Raw genomic sequence first — 22506 nt, 5'->3', positions numbered from 1 at the left:
CGGCAAGACAACGACGCGACCGCGCGCTAGCGGGTAAACAACACCACCTGCGGAGCACTGCCCGGCGCGCCGAACCCGTCCGCACGGTAACACGGCTGAAAGCCGACTGCCACTTCGGCCGGCGGTTACTCCTATTTACCTTCTTGAATATTGATGTGATCTGTGCTACTTTCCAGTCTTTTGGAATAGATCTTTTGTCAAGTGAGCGGTTGTATATGATTGATAAGAAAGGAGCTATTGTGTCTGCATACTCTGAGAGGAACCTGATTGAATTGGAGTAATAGAGAGTTATTGTGAATTTGGTTTGAAGAACACTCCGCCCGGCACTTAAGTGGCATATGCAGAGTATCCATATAGATTTAGATGAAATTACAGAAAGAAATTCATGTAAAAAACAATAGTTTTACAATATGAGACTTTTACTAGTTCTCAATCGAAGCGCAAGCCGCCGAAGTGGCGTCAAATCGAAAGACTTGCACCAAGCGAACGGTCTACACGACCGTAGGCCCTAGTCACACGATATTTGCATTTTATTCTACTAGTCCTCTACACGATACCCATAAACAGTGATACACATGTCCCAGTGATGAAATATTTTTTTATACCTGGTGCAAAGAAGTCCTTGTTTTGTTGCTTGAGAGACTTTGCCAAAAATTCTTTTACCCCCTCGTGGTTGAACTTTTTTCCAAGTAATGTCTCATTGAGAGAATGAAACAGATGGAAAAGTGAGGGGCCCAAATCTGGACTGCAAGATGGATGAGGTTCTATCTCCCAATACATTTTTTTCAATTTTTACTTTGTTTAGGTGGGTGGTGTGAGAGCGAGCATCGTCGTGTAGCAATATCACGCCCCTTCTTTGAGGTGTGCAATGTTTTCCTCTCATGCCAGCTTTATTTTATTCATTAGCATATCTCAGTAGTAGTCACTGTTTATTGTACGCTGATCTACCAAACAATCACCAAAAACACCTTGGGTTTGAAAAAAGCCGTCAACATATCTTTTCCCGCTGATTATTGCGCCTTGAATTTCTTTCGGACAGGTAAACTGGTGTTCTTCCATTCCATGCTTTGTCTTCTGGACTCTGGTTTAAAATTTTGAATACAAGTTTCTCACAGATTATATCCCTTTCAAAAGAGGGCCACCTTCCGTTTCATGGAGTTCTTTCAAGTTTGTACATATTTTGAATCCTGTTTCCTTGCGTTTTTGCCTTAAATCATTCGGTATCCACTTTTCAGTATGTCCGCTGTACTTGAGCCTGTAACTGATAACTTCAAGAACAGTGCTGACACTTACTGGAACTGTTTCTGTTGTATGTTCAACTTAAAACCGTCGGTCTTCACGAATAATGTCGCCACTGCTTGTTTAAAGTGCAGGAATTGATACTTCTACAAGCCGGCCAGGACATATCTGGGCCGTTTTTGAACTGGCTACTTTTTTATGATGTCACTGAACGTGTTAATTTGTAGAGGAAAATGATATGTTTGAAGAACTGTGGTCAGAGAAATAGTTGTCAGGAATCAGTACCTGCGTCTGGGATGGAGCGCTGTGGAGTCGTAGAACCTTTTGAAAGTCGCTGCGGTGTGCAGCAGTTCGGGGTCGTTGAGTGTACAGTGTAATGCATGGATGCATTTTTGGAATTATGTGAGTTGCAAATTTATTACTAGGAGGAATGACGATTCAGAACAATGGTTGAATAGCACACGGACATAGAAAAGGTTTTGAAATGAAGAACAAGGTATTATTTGTTGAGATAAAAAGTTTATTTTTATTTTTGTAGTTTTATATTGCTGATCCACTTCACCCTCTTCAAAGTCGAGATTTTGAAAATTATTCTATTGATTGATGTTCTATGTTAATTTACTGTACCATGGAAGTTATTAGAGTAAATGAATTTTCATATTAGAGGCTATAATTGTTTTCTTTGACAAGTTCCTTCCTAACTGAAATATCAGTACTTAAAGCTTAAGTCAAATGCTTCATTGGCGTTCTGTGTCAAGGATATGAACCCAATTTCCCTGGAACAACTGTAGTTAGTTTTAGTAATGTTTTTAGCTGCTTCTGAGCCTTGCTGTGACACTGTTTCTGCCAGTACTTAATTCTGCAGGTGAGATTCATAATACGTGATTGTTTCATTTTCTTTGCGCAGTGTAGTTTCTGTCAGTTTCTTTATTTTACCAGGGAAATATGGCAGTGCAGAAATTTTCGTATGTTTCAGGTTACATTCTTTTACAGGTTGACATTACAGTTTGGTTTTTTTATATGTTGTTACGTTGCTTTTTCTTTTTTTTCAAACATTTCGCACTGGCCAAGTCTACTGAGCGTGAAATTATTGGTTTGCTTGTTTATTTGCTTATAAATAAGACCTGTTTTCACACACACAGGTTTCTTTTCAAGTTCAAGTAAATGATGTGGCTTTGAGGTCAGTAGCACTTTTAGGTTGTCAGTTCACACTCCCAGGTGTGTTTTTACGTTAAAACACACACAAGCACACACAAGTAAAGGCTACTCACTTACAATGAGACAGACACTTATAAAAGTTTCTGCAGGTCGAATAACTTGTACCAAACTGTATAATCATTCCTGAAACGATTTTATCCGGATATTACCGTATCGTACAGCCTTTTGTTTGTTTTGTTTAGTATAGCTCAGTGTCGGATAGACTATCAGAGACAGAACATCTCGTGTTCCTCCTGATAATAAGGTGAGTACACCGTTTGCTACATATTTTTACGAGCTTCCAACAGAAGCGTCTTATTTACAGATGCCTGTGTAGTTACTAGATTATCTTTGTAATTTCCTGCATGTTCGAGTGCTTACTAGGCACAACCTTTTATTTTAATAACAGCGTAGCGTACAGTACTGCCATTGTTACCGAACCTCGTATCGTACAGGCTTTTGTCTGTTTTGTAGCTCAGTGTGGGTTAGACTATCAGTAAGAAAGCACTTATAATTCCTGGTGCTAACAAGTCGCGTACACCGTTCGTTTATTACATATTTTTAGGATCTTCAAACAAGCGTGACTGCAGTAACGGATAGGAACTGTGATTGCTGTGTACAGATGCAAGTTGAGTTGGCGGCCCTTCGCTCACAGCTCCAGGCTGCGTTGGCTTCTGTCACACAGCTTGAGGCTGCTACCAAGTGGCATCACTCTGGGGGATTGCATGCAGGGATACGAGGGACGTTGAGCACGTCCCACGTGTCCTTTGATCAGTCCACTGCTGTGGTCACCCCAGGTACTGCCTGCACTGAGAATGAACCCTCACCTGTGGTGTATTGGAAGATCATTCCAAAGCCTGGCAGGCAGCGAAGAACTTTCCGAGGGGCCGATCTTAGGGCTTCCCCAATTTGTTAGATGAACAGGTTTCGGGTGTTATTTGTGGCTACCGATGTCTCTAAGCCGGATTAAGTCGTCCAACCTGTACCAGAGGAAGCTTCTCGGCCCACAAGGTCTGGGCATTCACAGAGGGTGGCTTTGCTGGTAGTTGGGAGCTCCAACGTTAGACACGTGATAGGGTCCCTTAGGAACATGGCTGCCAAGGAGGGTATGGAAGCCTGTGTGCACACTTTGTGCATACTGGGTGGAGTCATTCCGGATGTGGAAAGGGTGTTCCGGATGCCATGGAGAGTACAGGGTGCAGCCAACTCCAGGTGGTGGCTCATGTCAGTATAAATGACGTGTGTAGCTTTGGATCGGAGCAGATTCTCTTTGGTTTCGGGTGGCTAGCGGAAATGGTAAATACCAGTATTGCTTGTGGGAATAAGACGGAGCTTACCATCTGCAGCATCGTCGATACAACAGTCTGTGGTCCTTTGGTGCAGAGCCGAGTGGAGGGTCTGAATCAGAGGCTCAGGCGGGTCTGTGACCATGTAGGCTGCAGATTCCTTGACTTGCATCAATGAGTTTTGGGTTTCGGGGTTCCACCTAATTGGTCAGGAGTCCACTAACCACAGGAACGGCTACACGGGTAGTAGGGGCTGTGCGGAAGGGACTGGGCGGTTTTTAATGTTACAGGGTCTCAGGGAACCACAGAATTGGCTTCCGTCTAAAAGGGGGCAGGTAAAACACAGTAAGGTAGTTGTAGAAATGATCGGTATTGTAGTTGTAAATCGTCGTAGCTGTGTTGGGAAAGAACCAGAGCTCCAAGCCCTAATAGAAAGCACTGAAGCTCAAGTAGTTATTCGTACAGAAAGATGACTAAAGCCAAAAAAAGTTCAGCCGAAATTTTTTCAAACAATCTAACAGTGGTCAGAAAGGATAGATTAAATACAGTTGGTGGTGGTGTATTTATTACTGTCAGAAGTACGAGTAGTTTGCCTTGTAGTGAAACTGAAGTAGATAGTTCCTGCGAAATAGTATTGGTAGAGGTTAAACTTGACAATCGGACTAAACTATTAATTGGATCGTTATACCGACCCCCCCCCCCCCCCCCCGACTCAAAAGATATAGTTGCTGAACAGTTCAAAGAAAACTTGAGTCTCATTTCAAATAGGTACCCGACTCATAAAAGTATAGTCGGTGGCGACTTCAATCTACTCTCGATATGCTGGAAAAATTAAAAGTTTACAGCCAGCGGCAGGCATAAAGCGTCATTCGAAATTGTACTGAGTGCTTTCACAGAAGATTGTTTTGAACAATTGGTTCATGAGAACACTCCAAGCGCAAATGGTTGCGAAAGCATAGTTGACCTCTTAACCACAATCAATCCTGGACAAATAGTGACTATCATGATGAATACAGGGATTAGCGACCACATGGCAGTTGCTGCTAGGCTGAATACCCTAACACCTACAACCATCAAAAAGAAACGCAAAGTGTATCTATTTAAAAAAGCTAATAAAAATGCTCTTAACGCCTTTTTAAGAGACAGTCTTCACTCGTTCCCTTCTGATCATGTAAGGGTTGGAAAGCTGTGGAATGGTTTCAAAGAGATAGTATCGACTGTAATTGAGAGATATATACCGCATAAATTAATAATTTATGGTGCTGATCACCCATGGTACACAAAACGGGCCAGATGGCTGTTGCAGAAGCAAGGAAAAAAAAACAAAAAAAAAACACGCTGAATTTAAAAGAACGCAAAATCCCCAAGAGTTCGAAATATGGCGCGGTTCCGAACTGAAGGTCCTAGAACCGCTCGGCCACAGCAGCCGGCAGACCCATATCACTAACTTCGATTTGCAGTAGGGTTTGAGAACGTATACTTTATTTCAACTTTATGAACTACCTCGAAGAAAACGATTTATTGATACATAGTCAGCACGGATTCAGAAAACATCATTCTTGTGAAACACAACTAGGTCTTTATACTCGTAAAGTAATGAGTGCTATCAACAGGGGATGTCAGACTGACTCCATATTTTTAGATTTCCAGAAGGGTTTCGAAAACGTTCCTCACAAGCATCTTATAACAAAACTGCATGCCTATGGAATATCGCCTCATTTGTGCGACTGGATTCGTGATTTCCCATCAGAAAAGTCACAGTTCGTAGTAATAGACGGAAAGTCATCGACTAAAGCAGAAATAATATCGGGCGTTCCCAAGGAATTGTTATAGGCCCTCTATTGTTCCTGATCTATATTAACGACATAGGAGACAATCTGAGTAGCCATCTTAGATTGTTTACAAATGGTGCTGTCATTTACCGTCTTGAAAATTCATCAAATGACCAAAGCGAATTGCAAAATAATTTAGATAAGATATCTGTATGGTGCGAAAAGTGGCAATTGACACTGAATAAAGAAAAGTATGAAGTTACTCACGTGAGTACTAAAAGAAATCCGCTAAATTTAGATTATGCGATAAGCCACACAAACTTGCATTCTGTAAATTCGACTAAATACTTATGGATTACAAGCACATAGATAGTGTCGTGCGTAGAGCAAACGAAATACTGCGATTAACTAGCAGAACACTTACTCCTAGAAGGTGCAACAGGTCTACTAAAGAGACTGCTTACACCACGCTTGTCCGCCCTATTTTGGAGTACTGCTGTGCGGTGTGGGATGTGCATCAGGTGGGACTAACGGATGACATCAAAAAAGTTCAAAGAAGGTGGCTCGTTTTTTACTATCGTGAAATAGGGAAGATAATGCCACAGACACGATACGCGAACTGGATTGGCAATGGTTAAAATGACATTTTTCATTGCGACGGGATCTTCTCATGAAATTTCAATCACTTGTTTTCTCCTCCGATTGCGAAAAGATTCTGTTGGCACCCACCTACATAAGAAATGATAATCACAATAACATAAGAGAAATCAGGGCTTGCACAGAAAAATGTAACTGCTCGTTTTTCCCTCGCGCCGTTCGAGAGTCGAACGGTAGAGAGAAAGTTTGGAGGTGGTTCGTTGAGCCCTCTACCAGGCATTTCATTGTGAATAGCAGAGTAATCACGTAGATATAGATGTACTGTCAGAGAGTAAAAAAAAAAAAAAAAAAAAAAGACATCCACAACGGATCACTGAACTTGTTCAACTTATGTAGAAAGTTCAAGCAGACACGCCATCTTTAAATGCTGCACTCAGGATCAAAACAATTTTTTATCCGTCAGTTGTTCTCAGCTCATCTCAGTGATGCCAACCTAAAGCCATGAAAGTACGAAACTACTCCTATAAGTTGTTTCATTTCTACATCGATTTGCATCGTTAATTATTGAATGTCCCGTGTACATAAATGTATTGTCATACTTGTGATAAACAGTATGTATCAGTAGCAGAATTTGCGCTTAGCACGTTACGCCACTAGGTAAAAGCGCTTCCGTCACGAGGTAAATGAAACACTCGAGAGAATGGCCAGCCGGACGGAATACTTGACCGCTGGTGTTGACAGCGGCGAATAATACACGAGCAAACACAACGCTCGCTTAACAACAGTACTTAACGCGCCGGCGGTCCAACAAATGTACACAGTGTTTTAGTTACGCGCTAAGCACCGTTAATTTGGATTTACCGAGGCACGTAAACAAAGATGACCTACATCTGCGCCACGTGCGCCCAAAAAGAACGGCGAACAAAGTCCCCCGTCTCCGTCTCGTCGATAGGTCTCAACGAGCAACAAAATATTTGTACGGTAAACACTTAGCAGGAGGAAATCCAGCGACGTTAATGGCCGGCTGCCGTGCCGCGTGGAATCGATGCAGTGTTCTCGACAGGTCAGCAAAGTCAACACCGGCCTGAATCCAGCTCGCGCAGCTGCCGGAGTTCCGAGCGCAAATGTCAGCTCCTTGGCTGGGGGGAGACACTAAGAGGAGGCTCCAGCAGGACGTTTCACTGGCCTATTCTCAAAGAAACTCTCCAGTACCATAAAGCTTGAGCTAAATAAAACTGTTCCCGAAAATACAGGGTGATCAAAAAGTCAGTATAAATATGAAAAATGTAAAAGTCACGGAATAATGTAGATACAGAGGCACAAATTGACACACATGCTTGGAATGACATGGGGTTTTATTAGAACAAATAAAAAAAAATAAATACGAAAGTTCAAAAAATGTCCGACAGATGGAGCTTCATCTGATCAGAATAGCAATAATTAGCATAACAAAATAAGACAAAGCAAAGATGATGTTCTTTACAGGAAATGCTCAATATGTCCACCATCATTCCTCAACAATAGCTGTAGTCGAGGAATAATGTTGCCAACAGCAATGTAAAGCATGTCCGGAGTTACGGAGAGCAATCGGCGTCGGATGTTGCCTTTCAGCATCCCTAGAGATGTCGGTCGATCACGATACACTTGCGACTTCAGGTAAACCCAAAGCCAATAATCGCACGGACTGAGGTCTGGGGACCTGGGAGGCCAAGCACGACGAAAGTGGCGGCTGAGCACACGATCATCACCTAACGACGCGCGCAAGAGATCTTTCATGCGTCTAGCAACATGGGGTGGTTCTAATAAAACCCGATGTCATTCCAAGCGTGTGTGTCAATTTTTATCTCTCTATCTACATTATTCCGTGGTTTATTAAGTTTTCAAATTTATACTGATTTTTTGATCACCCGGTATTTGTAAGACTCACGCGCAAGTGTTTCTTACCAACGAACACAAGAAATGCTAGTAACCATGATTTAGACGCACCAATCGGTTGCCATCACATTTATGTCACGCGTTTCTCCCGCACTTTTCGTATTTGCTGTGAACAACTCCTTCTACTTCATGGACGATTTTTTTTTTTAACTGGTAGACTGTATACAAGAAACTACCTTTCAGATAATGGAAAATCCAGGATGGACTATCCTTTCATAATATTAAAACTAGCTTTCAACTATAATTGCATAAGTAGATTCTTTCCACACCATATCGGTTCAAATTACGAGGTTGGATGGTAAGTCCAGCAAAAAAGCAAGAAAAAATGCTGGTTTCATAAACAGTGTAGTGTCTTGTACTGTAAGGAAGCAAAGGAGAGAACGCCATTATGGATGGCCATTATCCTCTTTCTACAACACGAATGAACACATGTGTTAATCTGTTTCCAAGCATTAATTCCGACTTGTGGAGTCTGCTGGTTAATCGGATGTGGTATGTTAATTTCAAGGGGCGGCCGGATGCCCTTCCTGTCTTCACCCCGTACCGCCTAGGGAGTAATTAGTGGACCCCAACTGTCTGCATCTAGTGTAATCCATGGAATAGTGCGAACATGTTCAGATGTCTGTGAGCGTGTAACGGAGGTGGAATGTAGGGACCAGCCCAGTATTCACCTAGTGGGATGTGGAAAACCCCCTAAAAACCACATACAGGCTGGCCGGCACACTGGTGTTCATTGTTAATCTGCCAGGGGGATTCGATCTGCGGCTGGCGCGCCTGCCCAAGTCCAGGAAGCAGTGTGTTAGTGCTCTCGGCTACCCTGGTGGGTGAACACGTGTATTAACACAGTTCTTTATTTACATGAACCGGAAGTTTTGCTTAACTGGAATAGAGTCCATGTTCTGTGGTACAAGCTCATCAGTAATAGTCCTCTTAGACAATATCGGTAATCTGGCTATTTCAAACTTTAGTCATTAATCTGGTCGCTATGCACTGTTGTAGCCTGACGCCTTCCAGTCAGTGGTGGCAGCCTAAACACTTGCTGTTGAGAGGGCGTTGGCAGCATGTTGCTTGTCGGAGTGTCTCTGGCCTCTCTCATGATAAACACAGTTGATCCAGTGCCCATCGATATTCGCGCTACATCTTTTCTGACCGGTATGCTAGAGACAGCTTGCATCAGCATAAACAATTCACTTTAATTCCTGATGTAGTCTCCTCTGAGGGGGTTGCACTTGGTCCAGTCATTCTCCCGCTTTTTCATTCCATAGGAACATCAGGGTCTGTCAAATTCTACACTCCTGGAAATGGAAAAAAGAACACATTGACACCGGTGTGTCAGACCCACCATACTTGCTCCGGACACTGTGAGAGGGCTGTACAAGCAATGATCACACGCACGGCACAGCGGACACACCAGGAACCGCTGAGTTGGCCGTCGAATGGCGCTAGCTGCGCAGCATTTGTGCACCGCCGCCGTCAGTGTCAGCCAGTTTGCCGTGGCATACGGAGCTCCATCGCAGTCTTTAACACTGGTAGCATGCCGCGACAGCGTGGACGTGAACCGTATGTGCAGTTGACGGACTTTCAGCGAGGGCGTATAGTGGGCATGCGGGAGGCCGGGTGGACGTACCGCCGAATTGCTCAACACGTGGGGCGTGAGGTCTCCACAGTACATCGATGTTGTCGCCAGTGGTCGGCGGAAGGTGCACGTGCCCGTCGACCTGGGACCGGACCGCAGCGACGCACGGATGCACGCCAAGACCCTAGGATCCTACGCAGTGCCGTAGGGGACCGCACCGCCACTTCCCAGCAAATTAGGGACACTGTTGCTCCTGGGGTATCGGCGAGGACCATTCGCAACCGTCTCCATGAAGCTGGGCTACGGTCCCGCACACCGTTAGGCCGTCTTCCACTCACGCCCCAACATCGTGCAGCCCGCCTCCAGTGGTGTCGCGACAGGCGTGAATGGAGGGACGAATGGAGACGTGTCGTCTTCAGCGATGAGAGTCGCTTCTGCCTTGGTGCCAATGATGGTCGTATGCGTGTTTGGCGCCGTGCAGGTGAGCGCCACAATCAGGACTGCATACGACCGAGCCACACAGGGCCAACACCCGGCATCATGGTGTGGGGAGCGATCTCCTACACTGGCCGTACACCACTGGTGATCGTCGAGGGGACACTGAATAGTGCACCGTACATCCAAACCGTCATCGAACCCATCGTTCTACCATTCCTAGACCGGCAAGGGAACTTGCTGTTCCAACAGGACAATGCACGTCCGCATGTATCCCGTGCCACCCAACGTGCTCTAGAAGGTGTAAGTCAACTACCCTGGCCAGCAAGATCTCCGGATCTGTCCCCCATTGAGCATGTTTGGGACTGGATGAAGCGTCGTCTCACGCGGTCTGCACGTCCAGCACGAACGCTGCTCCAACTTAGGCGCCAGGTGGAAATGGCATGGCAAGCCGTTCCAAAGGACTACATCCAGCATCTCTACGATCGTCTCCATGGGAGAATAGCAGCCTGCATTGCTGCGAAAGGTGGATATACACTGTACTATTGCCGACATTGTGCATGCTCTGTTGCCTGTGTCTATGTGCCTGTGGTTCTGTCAGTGTGATCATGTGATGTATCTGACCCCAGGAATGTGTCAATAAAGTTTCCCCTTCCTGGGACAATGAATTCACGGTGTTCTTATTTCAATTTCCAGGATTGTAGATAATGCTCACTACCTATAACTATCATTTCATCATTTGATGAAAATTTCTTATCAGGAAGCCAATGTTTGAAGTCAGTGAACAAGGAGAAGTCACCGAGGCAAAGACTGGTGAACAGGGTGGACGAGGAACCAGTTCAAAGGCCAACTAATGCAATTATGTCAATTTTATCTCTGATACATGGGATGGTACATTATCATGGTGAAAGAGCACTTTTTTCCGATCCAACCTTGGTCTTCTTTCATCCAATGGAAGTTTCAAACGATCAGACGATGAACCATAAAAGGGTTCAGGTTTGGTTCTGCCTTTTTCCAGGAAATCTGTGGGGATTATGCCTTGGGAATCCCACTTTCCCCAACCTTTGTACATTGTTTTGACTCTGGTGTGCGATGATGGATCCAGGTCTCATCAATAGTCACAAATCGACGCAAAAACGCTTGCGGATTGCGATTAAGCATCGTTAGACATTGTGTTGAAGTATTGTGCTGGGTGCACTTTTGGTCGACTATGAGCGATCGCGGCACGCATCATGTGCACGGTTTCTTTATAGACAGCTCACTGTGCTGGATATTATGGGCTCATTCACTAGAGATGCCTTTAGTTTCATCAATCCCACGAGTCTTTGTTCGGTGGTCTTGCATCACCATATCATAGGTTTTGCCAATGGTTTCCTTCGAGGTGTCAAATGGACTGCCGGAGCGTGCGTCACCTTTGGTGCGTGTCCGACCATGTTTAAATTCATTCAACCAAAAGTAAATGGTGTCAAATTATGGTGCGTGTGAACTTGATCTAACTCTGTTTAGATTTGTATGGCAGTCAAACCTTTCAAATGGAAATGTTTGAGAACAGCATAGTACTCGGTTTTCTCCATTTTCAATCACAGTCAACGTACTGACCAAATCACACGGCTGAACTGTACGCTGTACAGTATTGAAATTCTTTATACAATCCATGGAATAACCAAACTATCAACAATGAAGGCACAACAAAAATGTGCTATTTTTCCTTGGAATTTTACCAGTTTTATCAAACCACCCTCGTATCTATGGAAGATTTAACTTACTATGTAACTAACTTCGTCTAATACCGTTATTGTATTTATCGATTCTATAAATTATTCTAACCATAGAAATGTGCAGTAATTACATCAAAGACATTGGAATTATGAAAGAGAGTGTGTTCAAATGGGTCAAATGGCTCTGAGCACTATGGGACTCAACTGCTGTGGTTATCAGTCCCCTAGAACTTAGAACTACTTAAACCTAACTAACCTAAGGACATCACACACATCCATGCCCGAGGCAGGATTCGAACCTGCGACTGTAGCAGTCCCACGGTTCCGGACTGCGCGCCTAGAACCGCGAGACCACCGCGGCCGGCAGAGAGAGTGTAATTGGACCCTGGCCAGGGAGATAATTTTTATGTGTTTGGATGTATCCGGACACAAGAAGTTGCGGAATGCTGTCTTATACACAAGCACGCTGCATTTTGGCGCAAGTGTAAGTACCTCAATACCTAACAGTTTGTAGCGATATGTGCTCATGCAAAGACGTAGCTATTCTGTGCTGCGTGCGAAACAAGACGAAATCTCAGAGCAGACAAAATGAGGCTCCACCACACTCAAGATAATGATTATTATTACCCTCGGATCGATATCCTGCAATAAGTGCAGCTCTTGGAATAAAAATTGCAAGCAAGGAGGCTTGCAACAAAGAAGACCGTGCCGATGGTACGGCAATTGTACAATATTGTTGTGGCGTAAAGCCAAGCACGCACACGTCAGTCGGGAACGATAGAGAAGAGATGGCTGTGAGAAAACGTCAGCCAATCACAAGCTCACCTGTCGTCTCCAGGACGACAACGCGACGGCAGCGGCTCCTGTGTGAAGAGGACACAAGCTCCACGCTCGACTGGTCGCGGGCCTAGTGTAAGCATAGCTTCAGGAGTAACTGCTTGGATAGAAATGTCGACTCTAGTTACTTCACGTGTAATATCTATGTAGCACCGACTTGCAATTGTATATACTGAAGAAGCTTGTTTATTTCATATGTCGCTCTTTGCTTGCGACACTTCTGTGTAATTGTCAAAGTTAAGCATTGTCGCTTTTCATTTTGTAATAAAACTTGTTTCTACGATTTGTCTGAATATTGTCTAGCGATAGGAGTAGCAAGGCTTCCTAGACACCCCACAGTTGACGACGAGCACGGAGACATGACATTTGATGAGAAGGTTGACATAATAAATATGACCTAACATGTCTGACTAGGGGAAGGGCTCAGACACGGCCAACCGATTCGGCTCAGATTTGGCAGGTTGCTTGTGTACAGCCTAAAACGAATGACTCTAAGATATTTTGGGTCAACACCCCCGCAATTTTGAGAAAATCGCCCCCAAAAGGTTATGACGAGCAATCGACCCAAAATTGAAGGGATCGATGGATAATTGTAAATAGAGCATTTTTCATCATCAGGTATGGGGCCCGCAAAAGCAAACTTTTCCAGAAATCGAGGAAAGAAACTTTTACAACTGTCGCTTCTGTACCCACATGGTAAACGTTTCTCGCCGACAGTGCCGATAGCGCAGCGGCCAAGGTAACTGGCTGGGAATCAAAAACCGGGGTTGGAATCTCGAAGAAACCTAGCGGATGTTATTCTTTTCGTTTGTATTTTTCCATACCTCAATTGATAGGGATAGGAGGCTTAATAACGTAAGTAAATCAATAAGGAATGATAATAATAAGGTAGGCAAACTAATTTTCCAAACGCCGTGAGTTATTAAAGTATTAAACGTTTAAGCCTTGTCACATGAAAACAACTCCGAGTAGAGTGCTGCGAATTCCTCATGAGGGATCACAGATAACCAACCACTCGACGCTTGTTTACAGCGAGGCACGGGACAGAATGCACGCGGGGAGAGTTATGTTGCCCCGGTTTCCTCTTGTAATATCATAGAATGAAGATGTTCAGCACGAGCCTAATAAGTCAATCGGAAAGAATTGTTTTCCGTCATTAGGCTGCCGCGAACCTCGCGAATACCTGTAGTGATTTTTCCTTCGTTAATGCGCCGAATGAAATACGTTTTGTGAATGAATACAGTTTTCTTCCGTAAGTAACATATGACGAGTACTGTATGTTCTTTGTAGTAATTAGCTCGTCTGTTTATGCCGTAGTAACTAGTTATTGTTTGTTGTGTCACATCTTTCAGGTGGTTCAAATGGCTCTGAGCACTATGGGACTTAACATCTGTGGTCATAAGTCCCCTAGAACTTAGAACTACTTAAACCTAACCAACCTAAGGACATCACACACATCCATGCCCGAGGCGGGATTCGAACCTGCGACCGTAGCAGTCGCGCGGCTCTTTCAGGTGCATAATCTGAATAATGGAGGATGTACACCCTTCGACTCGTGCCGTGATATATAGTTGGGAGCCTGTCACAGACGATGGCAAGCGGGAAGTTATCGACGATGTGTTTGGGTTTGTTAAAGTGTTGCAAGACAGATGTATTATCAATGCACTGCCGAAAGCAGGCAGTTCTGTTTCTCGGCGTTCGAGAAATTTATTTGCCTACCTTAATATTATCATTCCTTATTGATTTACTTACCTTATTGACCCCCCTATTCCTTTAAATTGAGATATGGAAAAATACAAAGGGGAAGAAGAACATTTGCTAGGTTTCTTCGAGATTCAAACCCGGGCTCTCCGAATCCCAGACAATTACCTTGGCCATTGCGGTATTTTTTTTTATTGTTCTCGTTTTGTTCGATTCATTTGTTCGGTGCGGATGTCCCATGACACCCGTTCAGTGTTGAGCCGTTGACTCAGATTTTTTTATAACGGAGGGCAGCTAACCCTCTCACCGAACACACTGAGCTACCGTGCCGGCAACTATCGGTGCTGTCGGCGAAAAGCGTTTACCATGTGGGTACAGAAGCAGCTGTTGTAAAAGTTTCTTACCTCGATTTCTGGAAAAAGTTTGCGTTTGCGGGCCACATACCTTATGAAAAATGCTCTATTTACAATTATCTATCGAGCCCGCCAATTTTGAGTCGATTGCTCGTCATAACCTTTAGGGTTGATTTTCTAAAAAACGCGGGGGTATTGACCCAAAATATCTTAGGTTCCTTCGTTTTAGGTTGTACACTAGCGACCTGCCAAATTTGAGCCGAATCGGTTGGCCGTGTCTGAGGCCTTCCCCTTGTGAGCACGAACGAGTAGAGTGTTACGTATCACACAACACTAACTGCAAAAGCCAAACGACGCTACTTTTTTCAATTTATTTCTGTAGTAGGGAGACGGTTAATGGTTTTAAAGAATTTGTTGATATACCACGCGACAAGTCTCTAATTGACTGTTAGCTACCCTGTTATCCAAATTAAAATATGCACCCGATTGTGGATGAACAAATTTCATTACTCATTAGTTTCAGTAACTACAGAGAGATGCAGAATTACTAGTGCTCCTTCAGAGATACGAATTTCAATATCTATTGCTAAATATGTTAAATTCTATTGTTCTTATTGAGTGACTAAACATTAAAGACCTTCTTCACCCACGGATTGTTGTTAGATGTTATTTAAAATCAATGAAGTGTAAGGAATTAGTTCTAGCACACATATTACAGCTAAGCAATATACAGGGTGGTCCATTGATCGTGACCGGGCCAAATATCTCACGAAATAAGCGTCAAACGAAAAAACTACAATGGATGAAACTTGTCTAGCTCGAAGGGGGAAACCAGATGGCGCTACGGTTGGCCCGCTAGATGGCGCTGCCATAGGTCAAAAGGATATCAACTGCGTTTTTTAAAATAGGAACCCCCATTTTTATTACATATTCGTGTAGTATGTAAAGAAATATGAATGTTTTAGTTGGACCACTTTTTTCGCTTTGTGGTAGATGGCGCTGTAATAGTCACAAAAATATGGCTCACAATTTTAGACGAACAGTTGGTAGCAGGTAGGTTTTTTAAATTAAAATACAGAACGTAGGTACGTTTGAACATTTTATTTTGGTTGTTCCAATGTGATACATGTACCTTTGTGAACTTATCATTTCTGAGAACGCATGCTGTTACAGCGTGATTACCTGTAAATACCACATTAATGCAATAAATGATCTCAGCGTGATTACCTTTAAATACCACATTAATGCAATAAATGCTCAAAATGATGTCCGTCAACCTCAATGCATTTGGCAATACGTGTAACGACATTCCTCTCAACAGCGAGTAGTTCGCCTTCCGTAATGTTCAGACATGCATAGACATTGCGCTGACGCGTGCTGTCAGGCGTTGTCGGTGGATCACGATAGCAAATATCCTTCAACTTTCCCCATAGAAAGAAATCCGGGGACGTCAGATGCCGTGAACGTGCGGGCCATGGTACGGTGCTTCGACGACCAATCCACCTGTCATGAAATATGCTATTCAATACCGCTTCAACCGAACGCGAGCTATGTGCCGGACTTCCATCATGTTGGAAGTACATCGCCATTCTGTTACGCAGTGAAACACCTTGTAGTAACATCGGTAGAACATTACGTAGGAAATCAGCATAGATTGCACCATTTAGATTGCCATCGATAAAATGGGGGCCAATTATCCTTCCTCCCATAATGCCGCACCATACATTAACCCGCCAAGGTCGCTGATGTTCCACTTGTCGCAGCCATCGTGGGTCTTCCGTTGCCCAATAGTGCATATTACGCCGGTTTACATTACCGCTGTTGTGAATGACGCTTCGTCGCTAGATAGAACGCGTGCAAAAAATCTATCATCGTCCCGTAATTTCTCTTGTGCCCAGTGGCAGAACTGTACACGACGTTCAAAGTCGTCACCATGCAATTCCTGGTGCATAGAAATATGGTACGGGTGCAATCGATGTTGATGTAGCATTCTCAACATCGACGTTTTTGAGATTTCCGTTTCTCGCGCGGATTTGTCTGCTACTGATGTGCGGATTAGACGCGACAGCAGCTAAAACGCGTACTTGGGCATCATCATTTGTTGCAGGTCGTGGTTGACGTTTCACATGTGGCAGAACAGTTCCTGTTTCCTTAAATAACGTAACTATCCGGCGAACGGTCCGGACACTTGGATGATGTTTTCCAGACACCGAGCAGCATACATAGCACACGCCCGTTGGGCATTTTGATCACAATAGCCATACATCAACACGATATCGACTTTTTCTGCAATTGGTAAACGGTCCATTTTATCACAGATAATGTATCACGAAGCAAATACCGTCGGCACTGGCGGAATGTTACGTGATACGACGTACTTATACGTTTATGACTATTACAGTGCCATTCATCACAAAGCGAAAAAAGTGGTCCAACTAAATCATTCATATTTCTTTACGTACTTCACGAATATGTAATAAAAAATGGGGGTTCTTATTTTAAAAACCGCAGTTTATATCCGTTCGACCTATGGCAGCGCCATCTAGCGGGCCAACTATAGCGCCATCTGGTTTGCCGCTTCAAGCTAGACGAGTTTCGTTCTTTGTGGTTTTTTCGTTTGATGCTTATTTCGTGAGATATTTGGCCCGGTCACTATCAATGGACCCTGTATACTGGTAGTAAATAGAGTGTTTATGCTGTCTCAAGGTTAAATAAAAAAAGACAACATCAACATTCAAACTCAAAATGGCTTAAAATGTTGAGTTTCTATAGAATTTAGAGGAATACTTTCCGATGGATTGCCTAATGGTAAATACTGGCTTCTGTCTTGGCCTGTGTGCACTGCTCTGCCGCAAAACTGTGATTATGTCAAAAGATGCCAAGCAAGTAGGAAGCGATATAAAAAGAATAACGGCCAATGTTAGCGAGTCACTGTGCCTTCAGAATTCTGTTGCTCTATCACTGACATAGGTGTTGAGAATAGGTCACGGTTTGGACAACAAGTAACTATTTGGCTAGGTAGGTTGTTAGTTATTATCACAAAATGGGGATACATTGCAAGTACGTCAGTTTATAGCTAACGTAAATTCATTCTAAAAATTTGATTGTGTGATCGTATAAATCAAATGAAAACATTAAATTAAATAAAAATAATCGGGCAGCTCTGTCAGTATAAAAGGTTCAGATAATTATCACAACTCGTCTGACGTAAAAAAGGGAATGAAAAACTATAAAAATAAATAGTGGCCGTTGCAACGTCTCAGGCAAGCATATTTACGCATTGAGCAGGGATGTAGGTGGGCCGGCATCATTTACAGATGTATCTGAAACTGGGATAATTGGAGGCTGTGATGTATAAAGACAGGAATCTCCAAACTACTGTCCATCCACGCAGGCAACATTTTGGTGATGGGACCATCTTCCAAACTGATAACACAAGAGCAGTTCGCATTCATCTGGTGAACATCTCCCTGCAGCAGGCAGGAATCGATGTATGAAATGGTCTCTGTCACAAACGAGACGAATTGTAAACACATCGGGACCTGTTGTAGCTTGCGTTACCTTGTCGCGGGAAGTCTCCTCATATACAGGATCAAACCAGATTGGCCGCCTTCGAAAAATGAGTCATCTTGAGCAGTAATGATTCTATAATCTTGTGGATAGCAGGACAAGGGAAGAAAAAAGTACACTATCTGACAAAATAAGGGGAACACCCAGAAGACATGGTCGTATGTCAACACAGTTTCGTAGACGTACACAAAGAGATTGTAATAGGTTATTCCCCGTGACGGATGGAATGTCCCCCAGATTGAATTAGTTATGTTACCTATCCTGGCAGGGTGCACAGGGTGTTTCAGAAGCGATGGTCAATGTATTTACACACGGAAAGTGCAAGTCAAAAATAACTACAAAGCTTCAATAAACATGGGTCTGCAAATCAACCACTGCAGAGATATCGCATTAATTGGGGACCAACTGTAAACGCTCCTGGATACCGCGGTATTTACGTTGGTATCTCAAGGTTTCGGATAGACTATCTGTTTTTGCATGCGCATCTACTTCGCTTTCCCTTTCCATGCACTGTGCAGTACCGGCCTCTCGATCAGTTACGACCGTGAAGGTACCATGGGTAGAGGTAAAACTAATGAAGAGTACGCTGACATGCACTTCATATACGATAAAGCGAATGGCAGTGTCTTTGAGTGTGCACGATTGTATGAAGAAGCTTTTCCTCTACGCAGGCAGCCCGACAGGCATTCATTTGTCCAGATACATGAGCGCCTTAGAGAAACCTGGCGTTTCGCACACCAAGTACGAGAAGAACGAATCAGATCCAGGAAATGGTTTCTGCATTGTACATGGACGTTCGAGTACTTCAGCAAGGAGGAAGAGCTTGTCCTGAGTCAGAAGAGCGTGTGGCGGATTTCACATCGACAAGTACTCTATCCGCATCATCTCCAGCGAGTGCTAGCCCTCAACAATGCAGACTTCCCTCCTAGAGAGAATTTATGTCAATGGTTGCAACTACAGTGTAACCGGAGTCACCTGTTTGTGAACAGTATTCTGTCCTCAGATGACGCTGGATTTATCCGTGACGGTATTTTTAACTACCATAACTGTCAAATTTAGGCCGATGTCAATCCTAATTCAATACACGCATCACGATATCAGCAGCGTTATTCATTGAACGTCTGGACGGGACTCCCTGGAAACCGCATGATTGGGCCACACTTCCTACGACAGAGAGAAACTGGACCGCAGTATATACAGTTTTTGCGGAGTGCACTTCCAGATGTACATGATTATGTCTCACTGAACCAACGCCTGAACATGTGGCTGATGCTTGACGGTGCTCCAGCACAATTTCATTTACGAGTAAGCCACCTTCTAACTCGGACGTATGATCAACACTGGATAGGTAGAGGAGGGCCTGTACCATGGCCTCCAAGGTCTTAAGATATAAATCCCACGGATTTCTGTGTGTGGGGTCATGTCAGAAGCTTGGTCAACGTTACCAAGATCAACTCTCTTGGGGCATTATGCTTTCGCATGGAAGCAGCTTTACAGCATTTACTGACTTACCCAGGACTGCCTGAGAGGATTCGCAACACATTTGAGATATGAGTTCAGTGTTACATTCAGACGCACAGCTAACATTTCAGACACCTACTTTAACGTCTAGACATGTCACGTGTTCTGAGACACTGATGAACCGCAACACAATATGTGCTGTATCTCGACAAGTTGATTTGTGAACCCATGTTTATTGGAGCTTTTCAGCAACGTTTGTAAGGGACCTCACTGTGGATTTCCATATGGCCGGCTACTGGAATCGTGCAATCCCCACTTTTGTCTGACATTCAGACGTGACAGTGTACGAATGTTAGAATGACAAGGTAGGCACACTCGACGTCAAATCTCCGGTCGATAACGTATGACAACGACAATGGGGATCACTATATTGTGCACCAATCACGCTCTAACCCCTTCACATCAGCGCCTGCTTTCCGAGAACAAGTAATAGACTCCCTGCAACACTCTATGCCATTCCGGACCACTGGCTGGAGCCCGCCAGCAGATGGACTAGGTAATCACCGTTCCATGCGTAGGCTTCCGTTAACACAACAATACAAACGGCCGTGTTTGCAGTGATGCCACTAACAAAAGCACTGAATGCAAACGAATGGCGTTGCAAGGGTTTTAGAGACGAACCACGGTTTTGTACCACCAGGATGACCATTGTCGACGGGATTGGTGGCGTCCTAGTGGTCTTCCCATATTTTTGAAGAGGCACAGCTGTGTTTGTCCTAGGGTGATGGTGTAGACAGCCACCAAGTATGACTTCAGGTCACAGCTGGTAGTGGTTAGGGAACAGTGACACCACAACCTTACTTAGTGAACATCCTGCGACCTCATGTGTAACGTCTCATTTGAGAGCATCGTGGTGACATTTCTCATCAAGACAATATTCATCCACACATAAACTTTCGTGAGACTGAGAAGATTACGTGCGCGAGTCAGCATTGTTTCAGGAATAAACTGTTGTGTGAAACCCAGCTTGCCCTTTTCTCACATGATATACTTCCAACTACTGATAAAGGGCAACAGGTAGATTCGATATTGATAGATTTCCGGAAGACGTTTGGCACGGTGCTTCATTGCAGGACGATAACGAAGGTACGAGCACATAGAATAATTTCACAGATAAGTGAGTGGCTCGGTCCCTGCGGAGGTTCGAGTCCTCCCTTGGGCATGGGTGTGTGTGTTTGTCCTTAGGATAATTTAGGTTAAGTACTGTGTAAGCTTAGGGACTGACGACCTTAGCAATTAAGTCCCATAAGATTTTACACACATTTGAACATTTTTGAAGTGAGTGGCTCGAAAACTTCTTAAGCAACAGAACCCACTAGTTTTTCCACGACGGCGAGTGTTCATCAGAAGGGTATCGTCAGGTGTGCCCCAGGGAAGTGTGATGGGAACGATGTTGTTTTCTATATACCGGGTGATCAAAAAGTCAGTATAAATTTGAAAACTGAATAAATCACCGAATTATGTAGACAGAGAGGTACAAATTGACACACACGCTTGGAATGACATGGGGTTTTATTAGAACCAAAAAACTACAAACGTTCAAAAAATGTCCGACAGATGGCGCTCCATCTGATCAGAACAGTAATAATTAGCATAACAGAGTAAGACAAAGCAAAGATGATGCTCTTTACAGGAAATGCTCAATATGTCCACCATCATTCCTCAACAATAGCTGTAGTCGAGGAATAATGTTGTGAACAGCACTGTAAAGCATGTCCGGAGTTATGGTGAGACATTGGTGTCGGATGTTGTCTTTCAGCATCCCTAGAGATGTCGGTCGATCACGATACACTTGCGACTTCAGGTAACCCCAAAGCCAATAATCGCACGGACTGAGTTCTGGGGACCCGGGAGGCCAAGCATGACGAAAGTGGCGGCCGAGCACACGATCATCGCCAAACGGCGCGCGCAAGAGATCGTCTAGCAATATGGGGTAGTTCCAATAAAACCCTATGTCATTCCAAGTATGAGTGTCAATTTTTACCTCTCTACCTACATTATTCCGTAGTTTATTAAGTTTTCAAATTTATACTGACTGTTTGATCACCCAGTACATAAATGATTTGGCGGACGGGTGGGCAGCGATCTGCGTTTGTTTGCTGATGATGCCGTGGTGTACGGTAGGGTATCGAAGTAGAGTGACTGCAGCATGATATAAGACGACTTCGACAAAATTTCTAGTTCGCGTGCCGCGCGGGATAGCCGCGTGGTTTAAGACGCGTTGTCACGGTCCGCGGGCTGCCTCCACTCGAAGGTTCGAGTTCTCCCTCAGGCATGGGCGTGCGTGTTGTCCTTAGTTTAAGTTAGTTTAATTTATATTACGTAGTGTGTAAGCTTAGGAACCGATGACCTCAGCAGTTTGGTCCCATAAGATCTTACCACAAATTTCCAATTTTCTAGTTCGCGTGATGAATGGCAGCTAGCTCTGAATATGGGAAAATGTAGGTTAATGAGGTTCAGTAGGAAGAACAAGCCTGTAATATTCGGATACAGTATTAGTAGTGTTCTGCTTGACGCAATCAAGTTTAAATATCTGGTCGTAGCGTTGCAGAGCGATATGAAATGCAACGAGCATGTGACAACTGTGGTAGGGAAGGGGAATGGTCGACTTCAGTTTATTGGCAGAATTTTAGGAAAGTGTAGTTGACCCGTAAAGGAGATCGCATACAGGACGCTGGTGCGACCTATTCTAGAGTACTGCTCGAGTCTTTGGAACCCTTACCAGATTGGATTGAAGGAAGACATCGAAGCAGTGTAGAGACACGATGG

The sequence above is a fragment of the Schistocerca nitens genome, chromosome 10 (assembly GCF_023898315.1).
Source record: "Schistocerca nitens isolate TAMUIC-IGC-003100 chromosome 10, iqSchNite1.1, whole genome shotgun sequence".
NCBI classification, from domain to species: domain Eukaryota; kingdom Metazoa; phylum Arthropoda; class Insecta; order Orthoptera; family Acrididae; genus Schistocerca; species Schistocerca nitens.
Note: the sequence above shows the minus strand (reverse complement) of the source record.